Genomic DNA, 23,851 nt, shown 5'->3' with positions numbered 1-23,851 from the left:
TCTTCCCAGCACTTCCTTAGCTTCTGAAGGACAGAAAGCATCTTAGGTATTGTAATAGTACTGTATTCCCCTCAATATCCATTCTACCATCAAAAGATCTCAGGATAAACAGTGCAGATGAGCATACATTTTACCTTGTGCATTGTAGCCAAATTCTCTCTAGAGAATCACATGAACTACAATTCTAGTTTGTTCCATGGAGGTGGCATTTTCATTTCAGAGAGATGGAGTGATAACCTCAGAGCCTCATGAGGTAAGGCACATGCCTGACTCCGAACAGAGTAGAGCCAGCCTTTAGTTGAGCTAACCTCACTGGGTCCTGTCCAATATTTTGGTTGTCAGATCATGCTCTCTATAAATGCAAAGATGTCATGTATATTACGAAGAGAACACAGATGTATTCAAAGCAAGCAGGCTTTGCCATTTATCCTAAGTCCTCCTAATAGCTACTGCCGGGACAAGAAAACAAATGTAAGACATGGCTCCAACGCAAGGAGTTATCAATCTTGTCATTGTGGGGGAGAGCAGAATTCTTCCATATAGGGTAAATTTCTTTGCAGGCTCTTTAACTATGAAATGTAATAAGATATTTAAAGATCATTTCACTAACACATAAAGGAAAGTACACATTAAATTGCAGGTCTCACAATTTTATACTAAGGAAACAGTAATTAAAGTAAGTTCAACATGATACTTGCTGACTGGCAACAGTTGAATTGAAATAGTGAATTTGTAAAAATAATATTGAAGAGCTAATCAGGCTTCAAGCCCCCCTCCATGGCCCCCACCTCTCTCTCCCTCTCTGGTTATGCCTCATCTCATGCTTTCCTCTTTTTGCTTCCCTCTTTCTGTGCCTTTCATGAAACACTGAATTTTTACAGTGGGCAACAAGGTCACAATTCCCTTCAGTAATTATAAAAAATGAGAATATATTTGTTTTTGGAGGGAAGAAACGTGCAGTTTGCAAATGTAGAAAAGAAAGAAAGAACTTTGATTTTGTGGTAAAGACAGCCAAGTCCTTCCTTCAGCATAGGAAAATGGGCACCTAGGAGACACGGGTTTCATTGTATAGCAATGGCTTCTCCTACTATGGATCTTGTGAAAAAAATGAAAAAGTTACTGGTTCAAGGGCTGGTAGCAGGCCCCTCCCTCTAACATCTTGAAGATAGGAAAATCAAGGTGCTCTCAGAGGTTTAAATGAGGGAAGTGGACACACAACAGATGCCTTTAGCTATCTGTGGCGGGAAAGAAACAGAGTTTCCAGCAATGCATGGCTGAAGACTATGAGAGCAACCAAAGCTCCCATCAAGGTGAGGTGGTGTGGGAGCTACCTCATGGGACTGGGTGATGGTCGCATTTAGTTGAAACAGCCAGCCTCATCAGTGGTCTTTCCTGGGGAATACTGGACAGGAGAGCAAATTTAGCCCAGAGCTGAGTTTCTCGGTGTGGTGAGAAGATCACCAGCCCCTCTAGAAATCTCCTGAAGTGCCTGTGAAAACACAGATTTTGGAGCTATATCACACAAACACTGGAAATTTGGGGGAAGGGTCAAAGAAATGGCATATTGTTTAGTCACATCCAATGAATATTCTTTTTTTTATATTTTCTCCTTAAATTAAAAAAAAAAAATGTGTGGGGCACCTGGGTGGCTCATTCAGTTAAGCATCCGACTCTTGGTTTCAACTCAGGTCATGATCTCAGGGTTATGGGATCAAGTCTCACATCAGGTTCTGCACTCAGTGGGGAGTCTGCTTGGAAATTCTCTCTCCCCCTCTTCCCTCCCCTGCCCCAACTCACACACATGTGTGCTCTCTCTCTCTCTCTCAGGTAAATAAATAAATATTTTTTTAAAATGTGTTCATTGTAACTGAGAATGCATATGTGATTGAAAAAAGCAAATCTTACCTGACTCTTCTGTTTCTTCTACCCTGAGGTAACAATGTTAGTAGCTGGGTGAGCTCCCTTCCACTTCATTCTCTGCATTACCTGTTCAAAGATATATACAGTCATTGGAGGGTTTTTATTTTTGCTTCTGTTGTTTATTTTTATCAGCTGGGTCCTATTACACATATCGTTTTGAAATTTATATTTCTCAAGTCATAATAGAAAACTCTCCAGGTTTAAAAAAAGTACACACACACACACACACACACACACACACACACAAATATGTATGTGTCAGTTTGCTTAGAAATCCAGGTCAATGGATGATAAACTCCACCTAATCATAGTTAATCAATACCATAAGGGAAAGTTGAAAAAAAACCTCTGAAGATAGATATAGATATAGACACAGATTGATAGATATTTTTAAAATTTTATTCATTTTTTCCTTAGACTTGTTGTATAATTTCTCATGGTATGGATATGTTCAGATATTCAAGCATTTCTCCATCAGTGAATATTCAGGGAACTTCCTAATGTTGTTACGTGTTTTATTGCCATTTTAAACATTATCTTTATTTTGGGGTAATAGATTTGTGTAATCAGTATTTTTGGGTCCAAAACTATATTCACTGTTACTATTATGAGTATTATAACATTAATTTCTTAAAAGCTTGAGGCAAATTAGAGTTGATTAGCTTTCCACTTAATTATATCCTATAAAGTCATCGTGAACACTGCAGTAGTGAATGCTAAATCATTAGAGGAAATGCAAGGTTAGGTTCCTGTGAGCCTCTGGTTCCAACATTTTCATCAACCAATCAAGGCATAGGCTTGTTTTATGTGTGTTTCTGTTTAAAGACAGCATATTTTTTCTTTGTTATTGATTCATTAACGTTCAACTCACAACCAACAGCACTATAATTCAAGCATCATTAAAGCTGATCTAGCAAAAAAGCACATCACATCCTTCTTGTGCTAAGCAACATTGGACGGCACTTCAGCACCATGCTTGGAGGCCATTTAAAACAACAAAATCAATTAAAAAAATGCAGAAAACATGCACTAAATAGATGGCAAAAAGGACACTTGTTTATGGTGTGAGGGCTGAAATGGGAAAGAGGAAGATTACCTTATTTAACCTCAGCTGGAAATGTGCCCAGTGAATGACTCAAATTTTTCACCATTCTGCACATATCCATGAATGACCACAAGTGACTGAAAAAAATGACTGCAAGTATTGATTTTTGAGGTTACAAATAAATTTCAGGGAGTAGGTGAATTTGTAAATACAAAAATCCACGAATCATAAGGACTGACTGTGTTCCTACCGGTAATGTGTTGGTCATGTTCATGATTGTTCATCTTCCCCGAATGTGCTCATTTTTTAAATATCGTGAAATTTTGGTGAGAACTGATTTCTTGTTGCTAACTACTAGTGAGTTTGGGAGTGTTCTCTGACATTTAATGTACATTTGAGTGCAGTCTTTGACTGCTTACCTGTTCATGTGCTTTGCCTTTTTTACTGTTAAGTAGTTATTTATTCATTTATTTTATTTTAATTAACTTGTAGAAACATTGCATCTTAGGGATGTCAACCCTTTGTCGTATGTTATGCAGATAGTATTTCACTATTGTTTGTTTCATTTTTGGTCTGAGTATCTTTGTCATATTCGTTTTTTTTTTAAAGATTTTATTTATTTATTTGACTGACAGAGATCACAAGTAGGCAGAGAGGCAGGCAGAGAGAGAGAGGAGGAAGCAGGCTCCCTGCTGAGCAGAGAGCCCAATGCGGGGCTTGATCCCAGGACCCCGAGATCATGACCTGAGCCAAAGGCAGAGGCTTTATCCCACTGAGCCACCCAGGTGCCCCTCTTTGTCATATTCTTTAATAACCAAGTATGTCCCTTTTGTGACTTAAGGTCTTTTATCTTCTCATATTTCCAAGATTATCTAGACTTCAAATTTTCATTTCATATTTAACATTGTATCATTGAGATCAGCCCACCTATGGAAGAGAAGATAGAAACCTGGTAAGCTACAAGTTAGAAGTGTCCATTCAACATTCAAGCACTATGCAGGGAAAAGAGTGCCCTAGCTCAAAGACATGATCTTTGTGTTTGCATGATAAGTGTTTCTCTTAAATGGATTAGGACCCCATGTTAAACATCCAATGTAAAATGACATAACTAGTAACAAATCCATTCACTCACCTCCCTGGAAAATCTAAGGTAGAATGGGTTTTCCAGTGGCTTTGATCTACTAGCTCACAGTTATTTCAAAGACTCAGTTTCTTTCTGTTTGTGCTCAGCCTTCCTCAATATCCACTTTAATCTAAAGTTGACTTTTTTCATGTTCCTAAGGTATTTACCAACAGCAATATTGGAGGCTCTATGTTTTTTCACATGCATGTTTCTACATGGTAGAAATATTTCTACATGGGTGTGGTTCTTCTGAGGTGGTTGACAGAGTTTCTAGGATCTAGAACCAAGTAGTGTTAGTGTCACGTAATGAGGACCGTTGTCAGTGTGTGATGTGGTTGAGTGTTTTTTCCTAGCTGAGATGTTTCTGGATCCGCAGCATCCACGCTGGTTTCCAGGCCCTCTAGCAATTCTGTGAGCTATCTGATATCTTTTGTTAATTTCTTTCTACTTAGCCTGGTTAAAGTAGATTCTGTTTTTGCAACTAAGTCTATAATTGGTGCCTGAAATGTTTTCATATAGCAGACTGTCAAGAAAATAGGAATCTGGGATTAGTTATTTAATCTAGTTGGATTTAAATATGCAGTGAAATATTTTCTTTAAATATTGGCTATGGTTAACTGGTGGGCTCAAGTGGCTGCTGCTATATAATATTTCAAAGAAATGTGGTGGCACTGGCTATGTGAACTCATGCTAGAGAACTTAAATAAAAAGAAAATAGGCTCAAGGATTTCAATTCTTGGTTCAGAAGACGGGAATTTTCTTTCCTTTTTTTTAAAAAAGATTTTATATATTTATTGGAGAGAGAGAATGTCCACAAATAGAGGGGAGGGGCAGAGAAAGAAGGAGCAGCAGACTCCCCTCTCAGCAGGGAACCCGATGCAGAGGCTCGATCCCACGACCCTGGGATCATGTCCTGAGCCAAAGGCAGACTCAACCCTCTGAGCCACCCAGGTGCCTGACAAGGGAATTTTCTATGCTGTCCTAAAAGAATATCACCCCAAGGCATAGTATCAGGACACAGAGTTGATGAAACTGGGCATCAAACATGTGTTCTGGTACTATGCCTTATTGAATTACAATATAGACTGAATTCACAGACTTGCTAAGTCCTGTAAGTGAAAGCTAGGGCATGGAGAAGGGAAAATGGATCCCTGAGAATTGAAATGGAGACACTTGGGAAGATTCAGATGACTCATAGCTCACTCATACCTGAAGACCTTGTAAGAGGATGCTGATTCTTCATTACCCACTCCTATGACCCCCCCCCCCCCACTGCTTCCATTCCTCTATCTGAAATCAGAGCCCAGTAGATCACACAAAGCTAATCACAGCATCATATCTTGGAAGAAAAATGTTTCTTCTATTATTATTGCTATTGTAATTATTTACATGTCAAAGAATTTACAAGATTTCTCAATCTTTATTCACAAAGATCTACATGATGTTATCCATCACACACTTTAATTTACTTCCTAACTAACATGAACATCTGTTCTTGCAATGACTCAGCTAAAATACTACATTTTCTAAACTTCCTAGCATCTAGGGATGACTATGTGACATAGCCAATGAGACACAAGTGTAAGTCTACTAATTCTTTCTTTAAAGGTTTTCTGGCTTTCCAAGTGCTCTTCTTCCTTTTACCTTCTTCCATCCTACTGTCTGAGAATGGTCATCATTTCTGAATCTGCAGAAGTCATCTTATGCTCATGAGGGAAAGGCCAGGACAACTGATAAAACGTTAGTTCTGACTTTTTTAAGACTGAACAAAGGACAGTGGTTACTTACAACTACTTTTCTTTTTATTACTTATTGGAGGGGCAAAGATAGGAGGAAGACACCTAATTTATTTAAATCATTGTATAGTTGAATTTACTTTTATGTTCAGCCGCACACCATCATGAACAGGTGATGTGGTAGACGGAAAGCATGTATTTTCTCCATAAAAAAGTAAAAATTCTTGAGATTCACTGATTGGGCAAGTTTTGATTCCATACCAACCTCATGTCCAATTACGTGAGCAAGAAGAGTGCTGTGTGCTAATTGGCTTAAGCCAGTAAGAACCCTGCCTTTTAACTGGGGTGAATTCCATTAAACATATTTGTTTGCAGCTCCACAGGGTAGAAGTGCTGACAAGAAGGAGGAGAGGTTGGATGTGAAGTAGGCGGGTAATATGTCCACTCCATCTCTGTTGTGGACATGCCATTGAAATGTATTACGAATTACTCTTACTCTGGTTTCATATCACTGAGCAATCTGCTGGTTAGTTTTGACTCCCATATAATTTAGAATCGAATGATAGGCTCTACCAGTATGAGACTTGGAATCTGATTGCCATTTTAATTAATATATTTACATACAAGATTTCATGACTCAGCAGCTCTGAACTTAGCTGATGGAAGTTCTTTATCCCCACCTTCAAGATAGGGATCTGATCTGCCTGTAATAACCCGGGTTTTGAGTCTGGAAGGCTGAGGACCACATCCCAGACCAGGGAATACTCCAGACCAATGCACCTTATGGGCCATCCTGGTATCCAGGCCACTTGCCTTCTGGGGAATGCCCTCTTCTACACTTCTTAGCATCTACTTGAACCCTTGAAACTGTTGTGAGTGCCATGAGTGTTATGCCATGAGTGCCATGAGTGTTATATTTTCCTTATGAAAGATTTCAACAGTAATGTTTTCCACATCTCCAGAAGAACCTAAGATACCATGCAGGGTGAAACACATCCAGTTCATACCTTCATAGAGTCAACATGATTCAAGAACCTTCCCTACTATAAAATGGAACCACTTTGATGAGCTGCAGTTAAGTTTAAGGGTTATGTGACTAGTATAACCAGGGTTATTACCTGTATTGTAGAAAGGGAGGGTGAATTTGCAAAAAGAAAACTCAAATGGATTCGGTAACCCTTATGCCACTAAGTACTCCAGAAGAAAATCTGGGTTCTTGGTAGCTAGCTAATATTTATTGAGTATAATAATATATACATCTAATAGAAATATTATCAACCATAATCACTAGGATAATGAGAGAGTTGGACTGGAAGAGAGGAGACTTAAGGGCTGGTTTTGTTTACTGTGCATGCAACTGAGAATCAGTCACCTCAGCTGAATGATCTCCAAGCTTCTTTTCAGCTCCAAAACAGTAATGATGATGATTAAATGTTTCCTGAGTAGTTTTATTTATCTCATTAATTTACTTAAAAAGGCCTCTCTTTGTACCACAAAGACCAACTTTACTGCGGGTCTTTTTTTTTTGAACAAATTATAACAAATTTTATGTTTGTGGAATCCAAATTAATGAGGTTTAACTGCATGCTAATTAAAACTCCTTAGAATTCTATACAGACTTTCCCTTCAAGAGTTCAAATTTGTTGGTGAAATTTTCTCATTAGTCTTCACTGTGAGCTTGGGAAACAAATGATTGGACTATCAACCATAGAAAGAAAAATTCTGAGCTATTCTTCCCAGTTTTTACTAGGGAAGGCAGTAATAGAATAACATAGAAACCTGGGCTTCTGGTTTTAGCATCTGCACATAACTTACACTCTTAAGAAGATTCTGGGTAATGATTTAAAACCAAACCAAATGTAGCCGTGACGCTCAATTAGAAGACTCATTAGTTGGGACTTGATCACACCTCTGATTGTCACCTTTATTAGACTGAATTAAAGTGCTCATTCATTAGAGTCATTAGTCCCTGTCCCTGTCTATGTTCAATGTCTAATCAATGTGTTAAGTACTGTCTCTGATGAGGATGCATATTGTTTCTGGTTCACTTTGGTGTAGCCCATGTAAAGGCCATTCATGCAGACACAGCCTGGGAAGCTTGGACGGGCTGGGACAGGTGACACTACCCAATCTAGTAATGGAAAAGGACAGTTTAGAAGACCAGACCTCCCAGAGTCAGAAGGGAAGGTGGCTTATACTTGAGGGAAAGGTAATTGCAGTCCATCCAGAAGGGACTTTTTGCAATGGAAGCAAGGTTTTTATTAAGCCTGTTCTCCGCCACATATGGTGGGAAGACCACCTGCCTCAGAATCATTTAGGAAGCTTGTAAAAAAAAAAAGTCACTCATTGGGACACACTCCAGACCTCTGGGGGTAGGACCCAAGAATCTGTGTGGTTAATATGCCTTGTGGATTATTCCGGGCAAGCTTGAAGTTTGAGAAACACCCCAGAAGATGCCTGCAAGAAAAGAGAGAAAAGAAAATTAGATGTGGCAAATACATCAGAGCACTTTGTAACAAAATTTGGGGGAGCCATTCGACTTATATTTATTACTGAGATTTTTTTCCCCTAAACAACTAAGGCAAGTTACTGAGAAGGCAGGGGTCCGATTTGCAACAAGTAACAAGAGAATGGATTTTTTGTCCTTTAGAGGTTTTGGTTTTTCCTTTCCTGTTCTGTGAGGTCTTGTTTAGTTTTGTGTGTTTGACTTGGCTACATAAAATAATTTTATATTTCTTATTATACAAATAAGAAACATAGGTATGCTGAAACTTTTTTCCTGCTTGTGAAAAGTGGCACATCAGTGATTCGTGATACTTTTTAAGGCACTTTACACTTCAGGAATCTGATGAAGAACGTGGATTCTGATTTCTACAAATCATAAGTACACATAGATGTATAGTATTTTACATTTAATTTCTGGTGCAATTCATAGACCTCTCCCCTGCACCTGATCCATGGAGGCCAGATTAAGAGCCTCTGGCCTGTAAATCACCCACCGGCTCCTCTATGAACTCCAGTTGCCACACCTAACACACAACTCAAGTAAGGAGGGAAAGACCATAGTTTGTGTGGAACAAATGGATGATAGCAAGCCTGAGGAATTCAACACCCCTCAAGGCCTTGATCCAGAGCTTCAAATCTGTCAGAATTGCCATAGAAGTATTTACTTTTCTGTAACATTAGAAATTTACCTAGTTTGGGTGGCAAGTCTCAGAACTCCTATTTGTTCATTCATGACAGGGATCATAAGGAAAGACAGGTTCAATGTTGGGTTCCTGGGTGGTTCAGTCGGTTAAGCAGCCAACTCTTGATTTCAGCTCAGGTCATGATTTCAGGTTCCTGGGATTGAGCCCTGCATCTGGCTCCCTGCTCACTGGGGAGTCTGCTTGAGGATTCTCTCTCTCCCACTCCCTCTGCCCTGCCCCACCCAATAAATAAAATCTTTTAAAATTTTTATTAAAATTCCATTAATTAACATACAGTGTATTCTTAATTTCAGAGGTAGATTTCAGTGAATCATCAGTTGTATATAACGCCCAGAGCTCATTACATCACATGCCCTCCTTAATGCCCATCACCCAGTTATCATGCCTCCATCACCTCCCCTCCAGCAACCCTCAGTTTGATTCCTATATTAATGGTCTCTTATGGTATGTCTCCCTCCCTGATATCATCTTATTTTCTTTTTCCCTCCCTTCCCCTATGATCCTCTGTTTTGTTTCTTAAATTCTACATATGAGTGAGATAATATGATGTCTTTCTCTGATTGACTTATTTCACTTAGTATAATACGTTCTAGTTCCATCATGTTGTTGCAAATGGTAAGATTTCAATTTTTTGATCACCGAGTAATATTTCACTGTACATATCTACACATCTATATGTGTACATATAGATGTGTAGATATATACATTTTCATGATCCATTCATCATTTGTTAACAGACATTTGGGGCTCTTTCCATATGTGGGCTGTTGGGGACATTGTTGCTATAAACATTGGGGTGAAGTGCCCCTCTGAATCACTTTTGTGATTTGTATCCTTTTGTAGTTTTGTATCCTTTGGGTAAATGATTAATAGTGTAGTCACTAGGTTGTAGAGTGGTTTGTATTTTTAATTTTTTGAGGAAACCCCATACTGTTTTCCAGAGTGGCTGTAGCAGCTTTGTACAGTGCAAGAGGACTCCCCTTTCTCCACACACTCGCCAATACCTGCAGTTTCCTGACTTGTTAATTTCAGCCATTCTGACCAGTGTGAAGTGTTATTTCATTGTGGTTCTGATTTGTATTTCCCTGATGCCAAGTGGTGTTGAGCATTTACTACTCTCCACTAATACATTAAATAAACCCCTGGTCAGCTTTAGGACCTATATTTATATTTATAGTCAATCTATCTTGTCCTCTCATGTTCTCTCTTTCTCTCTCTCTCTATGTATTTGTATATGCAAAGTTCAAAGAATGCAAAGATATATATATATATATATATATATTCCTATATTTATATTTTTCCACAATAAACAAAGATGCTATTTTCTAGCATTTGAACTTTGCATTCTTGTTTAGTCTAGGGATATGTGAACTTAGGCCCATTATAGATAAGATTTTAAAAAATGCTGACTTTGGAAAAAAGAAACCTATTCTATTATATAGATAGATAGATACACAATACATAATATAACCTATTTTATAATATATATTATATAATATAACCTATTCTATTATATATGTAATATACAATATAACCTATTCTATAATACCATTACCAAAAATCCTAATGTTCATAAGTTAGAGTGTTACTCTAGCATACATTTTATACTTTTTCCCAGAAATAGGATCATACTAAATGTAATCAAATCTGATTTCTTCACTTAATACAACTTAAATATCTATACCAGTAAATACATCTACGTTGCCGTATTTACTGGTGTCTGGTATGTGTGTATTTTATTGAACTAAGTGTCATGAATGGATACTTCAGCTCATTCTACATTTTACATTTAATTTCTGGTGCAATTCATAGTTTGATTTCTATTATCTTTCTGTGCTTACAGCTGTTAACATTTGGGACTCCTGTTCCTGTTAAGACTAATTTGAAGTCTCTGAAAAAACATGGGCTTTGTAGTGTTCAGTTTTCTAGCTTAAAAGAAAATTTCCTCAGAGCCAAGGGTGTTTCGATGTAATTTTCACTTCATTCTGGAAAACTAAGAATAAATAAAAATCCAAATCTATAACCGATGCCCACCCACCTCAAGAAAGCAATCAACCTCAGTCTCTGAAATTTCAAAGGGAAACAGCTGAAAAATGCCACTTAAATCATTGTTAATTAGGCATTTAGCAGTTCCTAAAGCAAGCTATAAGTTGGCCTTCAGCACCAGTATTTTTAAAGAAAGGGCCATTTTAATTGGCATATTCTTGTGTAGCATTTTATATCAGATGGTAAAATTTTAGAATTTAGATCATATTAAAGTGTACCAGGCTAAGAATATGATTTCTTCTGTCTTCTAACTAGCTAAATGATGGCATGTAACTGGAGATATCTGTATGGGTCTCTGGATGAAAAGAGAAACTGTCCTACTATCTATGCCTTGCTTTCATGTTTGGGGGCCCTGGAGCTGCCACTTCTATCATGGAGGCCCTGTAGAGCCTCACTACTCACAGCATGGCCCAGGGGCCCCTGGTATCAGCCTCACCTAGGAGCTTGTTAGATGAGTAGAACCATGAAATCACCCCACATCTCCTGAATCAACATCATCCTATTAGCAAGATTCCCCAGTTAATTTGTATACAGTTTAATTAGTTTGAGAAGCACTGCTAGACAAAACACCCAATAAATCAGACCAACCAAATATATTACACCCTCCCTCTATGGCTCCCCACAGGATAAGCAGTATTTCTTTTAAAGGAATTGATTCTTGCAGTAGTGTTTGTAAAGGGACTTAAAATACGAAGTTGTTGCATGTGCCTTAATGTTAAAATGCACGTGTTCAATCAAATTGACATAAAGGAAAATTTACAAAGAGTGACACTTCTCATTTTTTTCGTAATGAAGTTAGATGCCTGCCGATTAGAATACTACCCCAGTGTGTAATATTATAATGAAAAAAAGAGAGAGAGAGAGCGAGCGAGCGAGAGAGAGCAAGTGAGGGTACTCAGCAAACCCTTGGTATTTTGGTCAATGGTGTTCTTAAATGTTTTAGAGCTTCTTCCTGACACCAGCCATTCAACAAACTATTCATGGCACCTACTGTGTTCCAGGCACTTCACTGGGAATGGAGGAAAAGCAATCTCTGCACCAATAATCATAAAAACATAACTGTCCAGAGATTAGAGACAGCATCTAATTTTGCCTGAGGGTGCCAGGAAGGCTTAACAGTAGAATGGGCATTTCGAACTGGATCTTGCTGGATAATCTTTCCCAGGAGGAAAGAACACATCAAATACCGGTAAGAATGTAGATAAATATACAAAGATAGATGGACACGTTAGTAACTGTGTTTGTGATCTTGGCAGTAGGGAGCTGCTGGGGGACTTTAATCAGTGTGACCTGATAAGATTGTGTTTGGGAAAGATAATTCTGGTATTTAGAGGAAAGGGCGGGGGGAGGGATCCACAAATGCATTGTCACAACCGTGTGAGTGGTAGAAGATGAGCTTGAAGGAAGGAAGTGAATATGGCAATAGTAGTGGGAGGACAGTTCAGAGAGATGTTAGAAGTGAAATTGACAGGGTTAGGGACAGAGCAAAGAGGATAGGGAGAGTAAGAGGACAAGATAGACTGAAGATTCTAAGTAGGCTCATGTGATAGCAGTTGGTGCCATTAAATGAAATAGAAATACAAGATGTTTTCCTGCTTTTTCCACTTTTGTTCTATTACAACTGGTTCTTGTTTGTATGTCCCCTTCTATGGGAGATCGTTGTAGATACATTCGTAGGAAATAATACAGAGATCCCTATACCCCTAATCTGATTTCCCCCAGTGGTAACATCTTAGAAAACTATAGTAAAACAAGCTCTTATTAAAGTGTTATGATCTGGGGGCACCTGGGTGACTCATTCCATTAGGCATCTGATTTTTCATTTCAGCTCAGGTCCTGATCTCACTGGTCTCTCTCTCTCTCTCAAATAAATAAGTAAATCTTAAAAAAAAATAAAGAATAAAAATTATATGATCTATGAAAATTTTTGAGTTAAAATATCCACAAGTTTTAATGCTGGCTTTTTTTTTATTTTTTACAAGATTTTATTTATTTCGAGAGTGCTCGCACACACGCGCCCACATGAGTTGGGGAAAGGGCAGAGGGAGAGGGAGGAGAGAGACAGGCTCAAGTAGACTACACACTGAGCACAGAGCCTGACTCGGGGCTCGATCCCATTACCCTGAGATCATGACCTGAGCTAAAATCAAGAGTGAGACGCTTAACTGACTGAGCTGTCCAGGTGCCCCAAAAGGCTGATTTTCCCCGATCCCTCGCTCCCATCCCTATCCCCTCCAATGGCTCTAAGTACCAGCCCCTGTTCCCTTTCACCTCTGGTAGAACAGGTCTTGACTTTGGTGTGGAAAATCACAGCCCTGGTGGTTAGTAGATGCCTGGTGTCCATCTGACCCCCTCAGGACTAGAGTTGTTTACTGCAGGCTGGTGGTCCTACAGAGCTAGGCTCTGGTGTCTGCTTGTTGGGACTGCAGACTCAGCAGTACTCTTTACCATATTGTTAAAACATGTGACATGTCATTGATTCTGGCCCCAGGTCTCCCCAGATGACTGGTAGAGTCTTTTAGGGTTCTTGTTCCAAATTTCTTGAAAATCTATTCCTATAGTATTCAAGACTTTGGTATGCAAGTGACAGATGCACAGATTAAATTAGGAATCATGTGTATTGGCTCACTGAACTGGGAAGTCCAAGGATAGAGCTCCCCAAAGGGATTTCCGAGACTCAAACAATATGATCAAGAATCTCTTTCCTTCCTCCCCTTTGCCCATCTGTTAAACTTATGTTCATCATGGTATGGTTTATAGGGCCCCTGGTAGATATAAACTCACATCCTTACAGCTCAGAGTGAGGCCTGAGGACTAAGACTTCCCGTCCATCGTTCAGTATAAAAACACTACTGAAAATGGCCCTGTTTGGCCCAGTTTGCATCCTATGCCAATCTTGTAGACCAGTCACTTGTTAAGGGACATGCAGTGTATGATGAAGGACTCAACCTGAGCTACTTTTCATCTCATGGTCCTGGGATTGAGGTAGCAAGGTAGCAACCTTGACCGATCCAAATGGAAAGGGAGAAATGATTCTTCCAAAGGAGGGAAAAACACTGTGCTGGGAAAAATAACTAATGTCTAGTTTAGTTTCACAAGGATTGGGCATCCCCTCTTGTGGTGAGGAGAGAAGTAATGTCACACAGTACCTGTGGATGTCCCTTCTGGGAATTACGGTCAGTGCTGAGAGAAAAGGGCCAGGGTGACTGCAAGCAGAGAGACTTTTATACGTGTGAGGTTGGAATTTGAAGTTCAGACCTATCAGCCTTCATTGTCTTCATGAAGTAAAAAAATAAAGTGGCCTGCTGAAAGAGAGTAGGGCAGAGTGAGGAGCTTAAAGAATTAACTAATTGAGGGTTTGAGGAATGAGAGGCGTAGGTGACCAGGGATGATAAAAAGAACTGTTAAAAGATATTGGAGGCCCAACTGAGGCTGGAAACTCTGTCAAGGTTCTCCAGAGAACCAGAACCAGTAGGGTAGACATGGATGTGTGTGTGTACACATACGGATTTATTTCAATGAGTTGATTTATGCAGCTGTGGAAATTGGCACGTCTGAAATCTGTAGGGCATGCCTATAGAAGGAAAAGTCTCAGACAGGAATAGATGTTATCCTGAGGCAGAATTTCTTCTTCTTCAGGGAAACCTCAGCTTTGCTTTTAAAGCATTCCCACTGATTGAATGAAACTTACCAACATTACTGATAAAAACCATCTTTACTTAAAGTCAACTGATTACAGATATTAGTCACATCTGCAAAATACCTTTACAGCCACACCTAGGTTAGTATTCAATTATATACCTAGGTACCTGTAGCCTAACCAAGCTGACATGTAAAATTTTGTGTCACACAGAGACCATAAATGCTGGGAACCAATCTGCATTTTTTTTTCCCTCTTCAGTTCAGCAGAGCTAAGCCTTGAACCAGTAGGAGTAGAGAAATGAGCTATTAAACTGATAAAAGATTGAGGTGATTTTCAGGGTGGGGACAATGGAGGCTGAGGGGAGACGATAGGAAGTTGTTGCTAAAGAATGGGTAAGTGTAGGGGCGCCTGGGTGGTGTAGTTGGTTGAACAGTGGACTCTTGGTTTTGGCTCAGGTCGTATCTCAAGGTAGTGGGATTGAGCCCCACATCAGGTTCTGTGTTCAGAGTCTGCCTAAAGACTCTCTCCCTGTCCATCCACTCCTCTCACTTTCTCTCCCATATGTACTTTCTCACAAGTAAATAAATAAATCTTGAAGAAAAAAAAAAAAGAATGAGTAAGTGTCCCTTGGATGGAGGCTGGACTAGAAGCTAGTTCCCAAACTGTATGGTGGAAGTAATGAGAATATCAGCCATATGGGTTAAAACAAATAATGCATGAAGAAGACCTATGTTGGGCACTGAACTAAGCACCACATTAATTTTCACTTGTTACCATTGTTGGGGTTTCATTTAACTGCCAAGGAATGGACACTGTCCATAAAGTCAAAGAGTAGGTTTAGTGGAAATAAGAGTATGATGTGGTATATTAGAGTTTATTTATTTACTCCTCCAACAATTGTTGGATGAACCATTTATGAGCCAGGCCTTGTTTGAGATGTTTTTGGTGGTCCAGGACCTTAGAACAGTATTTCTGAAGGCATCGTCTACATTGACATAGAAATGATTCAAGATGGGGCAGGATAAGTAGGGTTAGGGATAGAAAGATGCACAGTGACCTAGGCTCTGATGTCCCTCATGAGTGAGGGGGCATGACTAAGAAGGTGGTAGGAGACAGCTGTAAAAGGGCATAAAAAGGATTTAGATTGAGGTCAGTCTCCTTCCTCAGGTCCTTGGTACTCACTGCTATCTTTCTCTGGGAAAGGAACATTCTCTTCCCTTCACCATTCAGGTTTCCATCTAAACAGACAGAAGACTACTGGTCAGGAAGTAGGAGAGTAAGAACTAAGATAACTCTCCTGCCTCTACCCCTACATCACCCAGAATGCGAGAGAATGGGCAGCTCCACCTGACAGGTGTGACATGGAAGTTGTGTCCACAGGAAGGAGGCAGGTCTGGACTGAACCCTGAAGGTGGAGGGACTACCCTGTGTAAGGGTAAGAATGCCAGAGACTTGACTGACCATGAACCAAGAGTTCCACCAACAGTGGGATTAATCATGTCTGAGGGAGGTTAGTAGAGGAGCAAAGAACCCAATGGGGAGGGAGTACTCAGAGACCTGGAAGGAACAAGTGCTGGAATGAGAGCTGAGGAGACCAGACAGTGGTAGTTGAAGTTAGAGGTCCTGACAAGCCTAAAGTCAGACACTTCCTGGGGCACCGAACAGAGTGTAGGTGTCTACGAGGCACGAGTGGGTATTGTCTGTGGTGGTGTGAGGAAGAACTGGGTAGCTCACAGGATGCTTAACTCTCGGATGGGCTGTAGCCTGGAAGGGTGTGAATGTCTGAATCCATACCAGGTAGAACTGACAGAGAGAGATCATCTCAAAGAGATCTCTGTTCACAACAGTCAAATTCTTCAGACTGTCACTCTTTAGGGGCCAGACTGCTCCGTTTTCAATGTAGTCATCTTTGCCCTGGTTTTTTAGAGGTGTTGCATTCCCTCTCATTGCTGATGTCTAAGCATTGGACAACTACTCAGAAGAAATGGAAAGAATGGAGGTTCCAGCCTTTCCTGGGGGTTTAGCTGGATAACCCTCATTTTCCATTTGACCTTGAGCATATGGGATTCTCTGGCTCTCAAATGCCACCTTGGTATTTTCTTCCAGTGGGATAGAGTAGAATCATTTCACAGGTAGGTACATTGTTTATGGAGTACAGGGCTTGTAGGCCTTTAAAACCTGTTTATAAATGTGGAAACTATTTAAAATAAACTGAGATCGGCAACTTTCACAACTTCTGCCTGTGACACATCACTTAAATCTAAATCCACATCAAAGGATCCAGGTTGATTCTTGTGCACTTGCAATTAACACAATGCTTATAACACCATTTTCAGTAAGTTGCTTTTTTTTTTCCAGTGTGTGTTTGGAAGAGCTGGTTATATGTAAACCTTCAGTAGGAGAGAAGGACCAGCGTGATGCCTACCTCTGTGGTTTCACAGTTAGCTGAAGGGACAAGGTAGAAGGCTTGCTTGAGATGGACCAAAAGCTAAGGGCATATATATCCAAGGGGTGGGGCTGAATCCTTATAACGCTATAGGGCTCATGTCTTTGAGTGAGTGAGTACCTGCTAGGCTCCATATTAGCACCCATTGCCTTTAATTTTTCCAGTCATTCCATTATAGTCCTACCAATTAAAGGAAGGCAAGCAGTTAAGACAGGCTAATCCCTGGCAAGACCCCACACAATGACTGGATCTCAGAGGGGTAACCATTTTCCAAGATCTGGAGCTCCCCTGTGTAGGTTCACATTCTGATTTGTATAATCAGGATGAATGTGTGCTTAGGAGACATACCTATCCTGACTCAGAAGGAACTGACATATAAAAACAGGAATGCCAGCCCGTGATTGTGCAGTTACTATCCTGTGTACCAGATCCGTGTGTTCTTTGATCAGGGCCCTCTCTTTGAGGGCATGTTCATATGAGTACATAATTTAGGGTCATTAGGTCGCTTAGGCATTGAAACAGAGCAGGCTGGATGTGGTAGCAGATCTTACTGGCCGGGTCACAGGCTCGTCTAAGCTCCAATTTTCCTGTCTGCTGTGAGGCTGGATGCCGCAGGGACAGAGAGACACCATCAGTCCCAGTCTTTCTCCATCTCTGCTTGTAGTGACTGTCTTCTGACTGGGCTGGTATGTTCCCCCAACCTTTTTTTTAAATTAAATTAAATTAAATTAAATTTTTTGTCTGTGTTCCAAAATTCATTGTTTATGCACCATACCCAGTGCTCCACACAATACGTGCCCTCCTTAATACCCACCACCAGGCTCACGTAACGCCCCCTGCCTCCCTCCAAAACCCTCAGTTTGTTTCCCAGAGTTCACAGTCTTTCATGGTTTGTCTCCTCCTCCGATTTCCCCCAAGTCACTCTCCTCCCCATCTCCCAGTGTTCTCTGTGTTACTTCTTTAGATATTTTAATGCTAGGCCTTCAGTCAAGTTGTAGACTTACTTTGAGAGTAAGTTCCTCTTTGTAGTATAATATATAATATATAATATTTCTGTATAATACGTATTACATATAACATATATTATTATAATTATATTATTAATTGTTATATTATATTATTATACTATATTATATTTACATTATTATATTATGATAATTATATTATTATCTTTTAGTATGATAATTATATTATAATATTATATTATCTTATATTATTATATTATTATACTTATATATTATATTATATTATTTATATTATAATAGTAATATTAAAATATTACATTTATAAATATTATAACTATTATAAATATTTAATATTATTGTGCATAATAATAATATAATCCATTATTTCTGTAAGTTCTTCAGGGAAATCTTATCATTCCATTTCCAAATTTGGGGAGAAGGGTAAGAAAAGGTGGGAAAAGTGGGGAGACACTGTATTGTCAACCCCATCTCCCACTGAGAGATGATATTACTGTCCCCATTTTATAGTTGATAGACAAATTTACACTGCTGTTTTTTGTTTTGTTTTGTTTTGTTTGTTTTTTTCCCAGCTCCCATTGCCATCCAACATAGTATTCACTTAAATGTTTGTTTATTGTTGACTTCTCTCATTAGGATGTCAGCTTTGGGAGAGCCGGGTCTTTACTCACTACCATATCCCCAGTCCCTGGAACAGTACTTGGCATAATGTGGGTGCAGGTAGGCAGAAGATATATAGGTTGGATGGATGTGTGATCAGACTGTAGGTCTGTCTGGCTCTAAAGACCCCAGACTCGGTTTGGTGAGGCAAACGAAGGAAGAGAAATCTAACACTACCTGAGCGCAAAGGAAAATCAGGTGAAGATTCAGAGCATGTTCTGGGGAGGACTCGTGTCCCTCCCTCTTCTTAAAGAACTAGCCTGGCCTTGCGGGGCCCAGAGCTGGTGACATAGTGATGCAAGAATGTTGAAGGCCTTTCTCCTGACAATTGAAATAACCTTTGATGGGTATTAAGGAGGGCACGTGTTGTGTGGAGCACGGAGTGTTATACACAACTAATGAATCATTGAACCCTACATCAAAAACTAATGATGTCCTATATGCTGGCTAACTGAACATAATAATTTAAAAAAAGAAGGAAGCCATTTATCTTGCTTTAAATATTTTTGTAAATGATATCTGGATCCAGAAGGATCATTTATAATCTTTCCTTTATCAATTTTATTTCACATATTTTTATCTAGAGTGTCACAGCCAAAGGAGACACCATTTACCTAGTAGCAGCCCCCCACCTGTCAGACATTAATATCTAAGACCAAATGAATTGGCTCAGGGTTGCCTTTTTGCAATCCCAAACCCAAAATGTGGTTACATGGCCCCACTCTCTTCTGCTAATTTACTTGTTGTTAATAGATGGTTGGTGGACATGCATATTATTTGGCGTATTTTAATCTGTGAATAACCAACAAATTTTAATTTCTGTGTCTGGTATTGCATATCAGATGCACTTTTGGTACAGAGACACATGAATTCTAGAAATTATCCTATATTTATTGTGTGAGAAAGTGGAGTTATTTTCTTGGAGTCTTCTGAAAGGCCATTAAAAAAATATCTTGTTCCAAATCAAATGGAGCTACTTACTGTGAGAGAGTTCTGTACCTTCTTCAAGAATTCAAGAAAGCAAGCACGATTTATAGACAATGCAATTTACCTGATGCTTTGAAAAATGTGTTCTCACAACAACTGTGTTTATCACACACTTTCATTTTCTTAATATCTTAAAATTACATGGCAAAATGAAAGGGAGGGGAGAGTGGCCAGAGGCCTTTCTAACATTTGATTAGTATAATTTTCAAACAAATAGAAAATCTGAAGGAATTATACAGGGAGTTCCCATAAACCTGCCACCTGTATCTTACAATTAGCATTTTGCTGATTTACTTTATGACTGTCTATATGTCTATCCCTCTCTCCATCTTACTTTTGATGCTTTTTTTTTTTTAACAAGGAAGTTATTTATTTATTTTTTAGAGAGAGTGCAAGCAAGGGGAGGAACAGAGAGAGTAGAGAGTAAGGGGAAAGAGTCTCAAGCAAACTCCACATTGAGCACGGAGCCTGAGGCAGGGCTCGATCGCACACTCCTGAGATCGTGACCTGAGACGAAACCATGAGTCAGACACTTAACCTAGGGCCCCTATTTTTGATGCTTTGAAAAGTAAGTTGCAGAAATCAGTACACTTTACCACTAAATAATAAATGCCACTAAATACTAAATACAATACTGCATATGGGTTTTTCAAGATAAAATTTTTTAATTTGAATTTCCCTGGTGGCTAATGATGCTGAACATTGTTTCATGTGTCTGTTAGCCATTTGTGTGTCTTCTTTGGAGAAGTGTCTGTTCATGTCTTCTGCCCATCCTCTAACTTGATTATTTGTTTTTTGGGTGTCAAGTTTGAGAAGTTCTTTATAGATCTTGGATACTAGTCCTTTGTCTGTAGTGTCATTTGCAAATATCTCCTCCCATTCCTTGGATTGCCTCTTTGTTTTGTTGACTGTTTCCTTTGCTGTGCAGAAGCTTTTTATCTTGACGAAGTCCCAAAAGTTCATTTTCACTTTTGTTGCCCTTGCCTTTGGAAAGGTATCTTGAAAGAAGTTGCTGTGACCAATGTTGAAGAGGTTACTGCCTGTGTTTTCCTCTAGGATTTTGGTGGGTTCCTATCTCATATTGAGGTTTTTCATCCACTTAGAGTTTATCTTTGTATATGGTATAAGAGAATGGTTGAGTTTCATTCTTCAGTATGTAGCTGTCCACTGTTCCCAGCACCATTTATTGAAGAGACTATCTTTTTTCCATTGGATAATTTTTCCTGCTTTGTCAAAGGTTAGTTGACCATAAAGTTGAGGGTCCATTTCTGGGGTCTCTATTCTGTTCCATTGATCTGTGCGTCTGTTTTTGTGCCAGTACCATGCTGTCTTGGTGAGCACAGTTTTGTAATATAACTTGAAATCAGACAAGGTGATGCCCCCAGCTTTGGTTTTCTTTTTCAGCATTTCCTTGGTGATTTGGGCTCTTTTCTGGTTCCATACAAATTTTAGGATTGTTTGTTCCAGCACTTTGAAAAATACCATTGGTATTTTGATGGGGATGGCTTTGAAAGTATAAGTTGCTCTGGGCAGCATAGACATTTTAACAATACTTATTCTTCCAATCCATGAGCATGGAATGTTTTTCCATTTTTTTGTGTTTTCTTCCATTTTTTTCATAAGTGTTCTGTAGTTTCTAGAGTATAGATATTTCACCTCTTCGGTTAGGTTTATTCCAAGTTATCTTATGGGTTTTGGTGCTATTGTAAATGGAATCGATTCCCTAATTTCTCTTTCTACAGTTACATTGTTAGTGTGTAGGAAAGGAACTGATTTCTTTGCATTGATTTTGTATCCTGCCACATTACTGAACTGCTGTATGAGTTCTAGTAATTTAGGGGTGGAGTCTTTTGGATTTTCCACATAAAGTATCTTGCCATCTGCTAAGAGAAAATTTGACTTCTTCTTTGACAACTTGAATGCCTTTTATTTCTTTTTGTTGTCTGAGTTGTTTTTGCTGTTGCTAGTTGAACAATAGTGGCGAGTGGGCATCCTCATCGTGTTCCTGATCTTAAGGGAAAGGCTTCCAGTTTTTCCCCATTGAGAATGATATTCATTAGCCATTAGGGAAATTCAAATCAAAACCACATTGAGATATCACCTTATACCAGTTAGAATCGCAAAAATTAACAAGGCAAGAATCAACAAACATTGGAGAAGCTGTGGAGAAAGGGGAACCCTTTTACACTGTTGGTGGGAATGCAAGTTGATGCAACCACTTTGGAAAACAGTGTGGAGGTTCCTCAAAAAGTTAAAATCAGAGCTATCCTATGACCCAGCAATTGTGCAACTGGGTATTTACCCTAAAGATACAGTTGTAGTGAAAAGAAGGGCCACATGCAACCCAATGTTCATAGCAGCAATGTCCACAGTAACCAAACTGTGGGAAAAGCTGGGATGGCCTTCAAGAGACAAATGGATAAAGAAGATGTGGTCCATATATACAATGGAATATTACACAGCCATCAGAAAGGATGAATACACAACTTTTGCATCAACATGGACAGGACTGGAGGAGATTATGCTGAGGGAAATAAGTCAGAGAAAGTCAATTATCATATGGTTTCACTTATTTGTGGAACATAAGGAATAACATGGAGGACATTAGGAGAAGAAAGGGAAAAATGAAGGAGGGGAAATCGGAGTGGGAGGCGAACCGTGAGAGACTATGGACTCTGAGAAATGGAGAGTTTTAGAGGGGAGGGGGATGGGAGGATGGGTGGGCCTGCTGATAGGTATTAAGGAGGACACATACTGCATGGAACACTAGGTATTATATCCAAACAATGAATCATGGAACACTACACCAAAAACTAATGAAGTACTGTATAGTGACTAACATAACATAATCAAAAAAATTAAAACATTTTTAAAAAGATAAACTTTTAAAGATTTTATTTCATAAATTTCTAAAATTTATTTGGTGACATTCACAAAGTTTAAATTTCTATTCAATGAGTTTTGGCAAGTGCATATACCTATGTGATGCCCGCTGCACAGAGGTAACCACTGTTTTGGTATTTCTCCTCTAAATGAGGTTAGCCTCTTCTATAACTCCATACAGTCCTAGAATTCCATAGTATATATACTGTTTGGGGTAAATAGACACGGTCTATACTATTTTGCATGAGCCTTTCATGTGGCATTTTCGAAATTCATCTTTTTTTTCAATATGTCAGTAATTAGTGCCTTGTTGAGTGCTGACTGCTATTTCTTTGCATGGATGTGCCACAATTTGTTTACCCATTTCCAGATTGAAGTTCCCCTAGGTTGTTTCTAGTTTGGGAGTTATTATGAATAAAGTTGCTATGAACATTCTCATCCAAGTCTTTTTGTTAAGTATAAGCTTTTGTTTACTTCTGAAACCTTGGACTATGTCAACGTGGCACAGAGTCTATACACAGTTGATAGTTAATTAATATTTTTTGACCTGGCACAAAACTTACCTGATGTATTGGGTTTTTCTTCCTCCTCTGTTCTTATATAAGCTTCACAACTACCTGGTAAAGAGGGAAAGGAGGTCCACAAAAAGGCAGCTGGGAAGTTAAGGTACTTGCTAACTGTCATAATAACCTAGAACCAAGATTTCCTGACTCCTAATCCAGTGCTCTTTTGATGACTATCATGGGACCAAACCTCACATCTTACCCTTCCTTCTCAGAAGCACTTGCTACTCCATGGTTATGGTCTTAAATAGTTCTGGTTTATACTTTGACAAAACAGAAAACTAATGGCTGTTGTCATTTAAGCTCTAGCTTACCAGAATTTAGGGACTTTTTTCTCTTCTTCACCATCTTGTTTACCCACTGCAAGGCCTTCATTGTGTGAGGAGGGTGGGGGGCTGCTGTGGAGAGGGGTGTGGAGAAGTGACCTAAGCCAATCTGGTAGCTCTTGCTGGGGGCTGTCAGTTACAACCAGTGAGAGAATTCAACCATGAACACCCAAAGTCTCTCCCTACCATCTCTCGACCAATGAGTTCGTGAAAATGAAAACCAGCCTCAGACCCGATTCAACAAAACACACAAATATTTATTAACAAGCAAATTCAAAAGC

The 23,851-nt window shown here is 39.2% G+C and overlaps 1 protein-coding gene and 1 long non-coding RNA gene across 9 annotated transcripts in view; both read left to right on the top strand.

Annotated features, from left to right (window-relative positions):
* RGS6 (regulator of G protein signaling 6) overlaps positions 1–23,851 on the top strand; it is a 550,737-nt gene that overhangs the window by 270,621 nt on the left and 256,265 nt on the right. The gene's annotated exons all lie outside the window — the stretch shown is intronic.
* Positions 10,850–12,601, top strand: LOC116591800. Its single transcript, XR_004286167.1, has 2 exons — positions 10,850–11,865; positions 11,944–12,601. It is a non-coding gene; the product is annotated as an uncharacterized LOC116591800 (long non-coding RNA).

Source organism: Mustela erminea, chromosome 5 (assembly GCF_009829155.1).
Source record: "Mustela erminea isolate mMusErm1 chromosome 5, mMusErm1.Pri, whole genome shotgun sequence".
Taxonomy (NCBI): Eukaryota; Metazoa; Chordata; class Mammalia; order Carnivora; family Mustelidae; genus Mustela; species Mustela erminea.
Note: the sequence above shows the minus strand (reverse complement) of the source record. Positions and strands in the feature narration are given on the sequence as shown.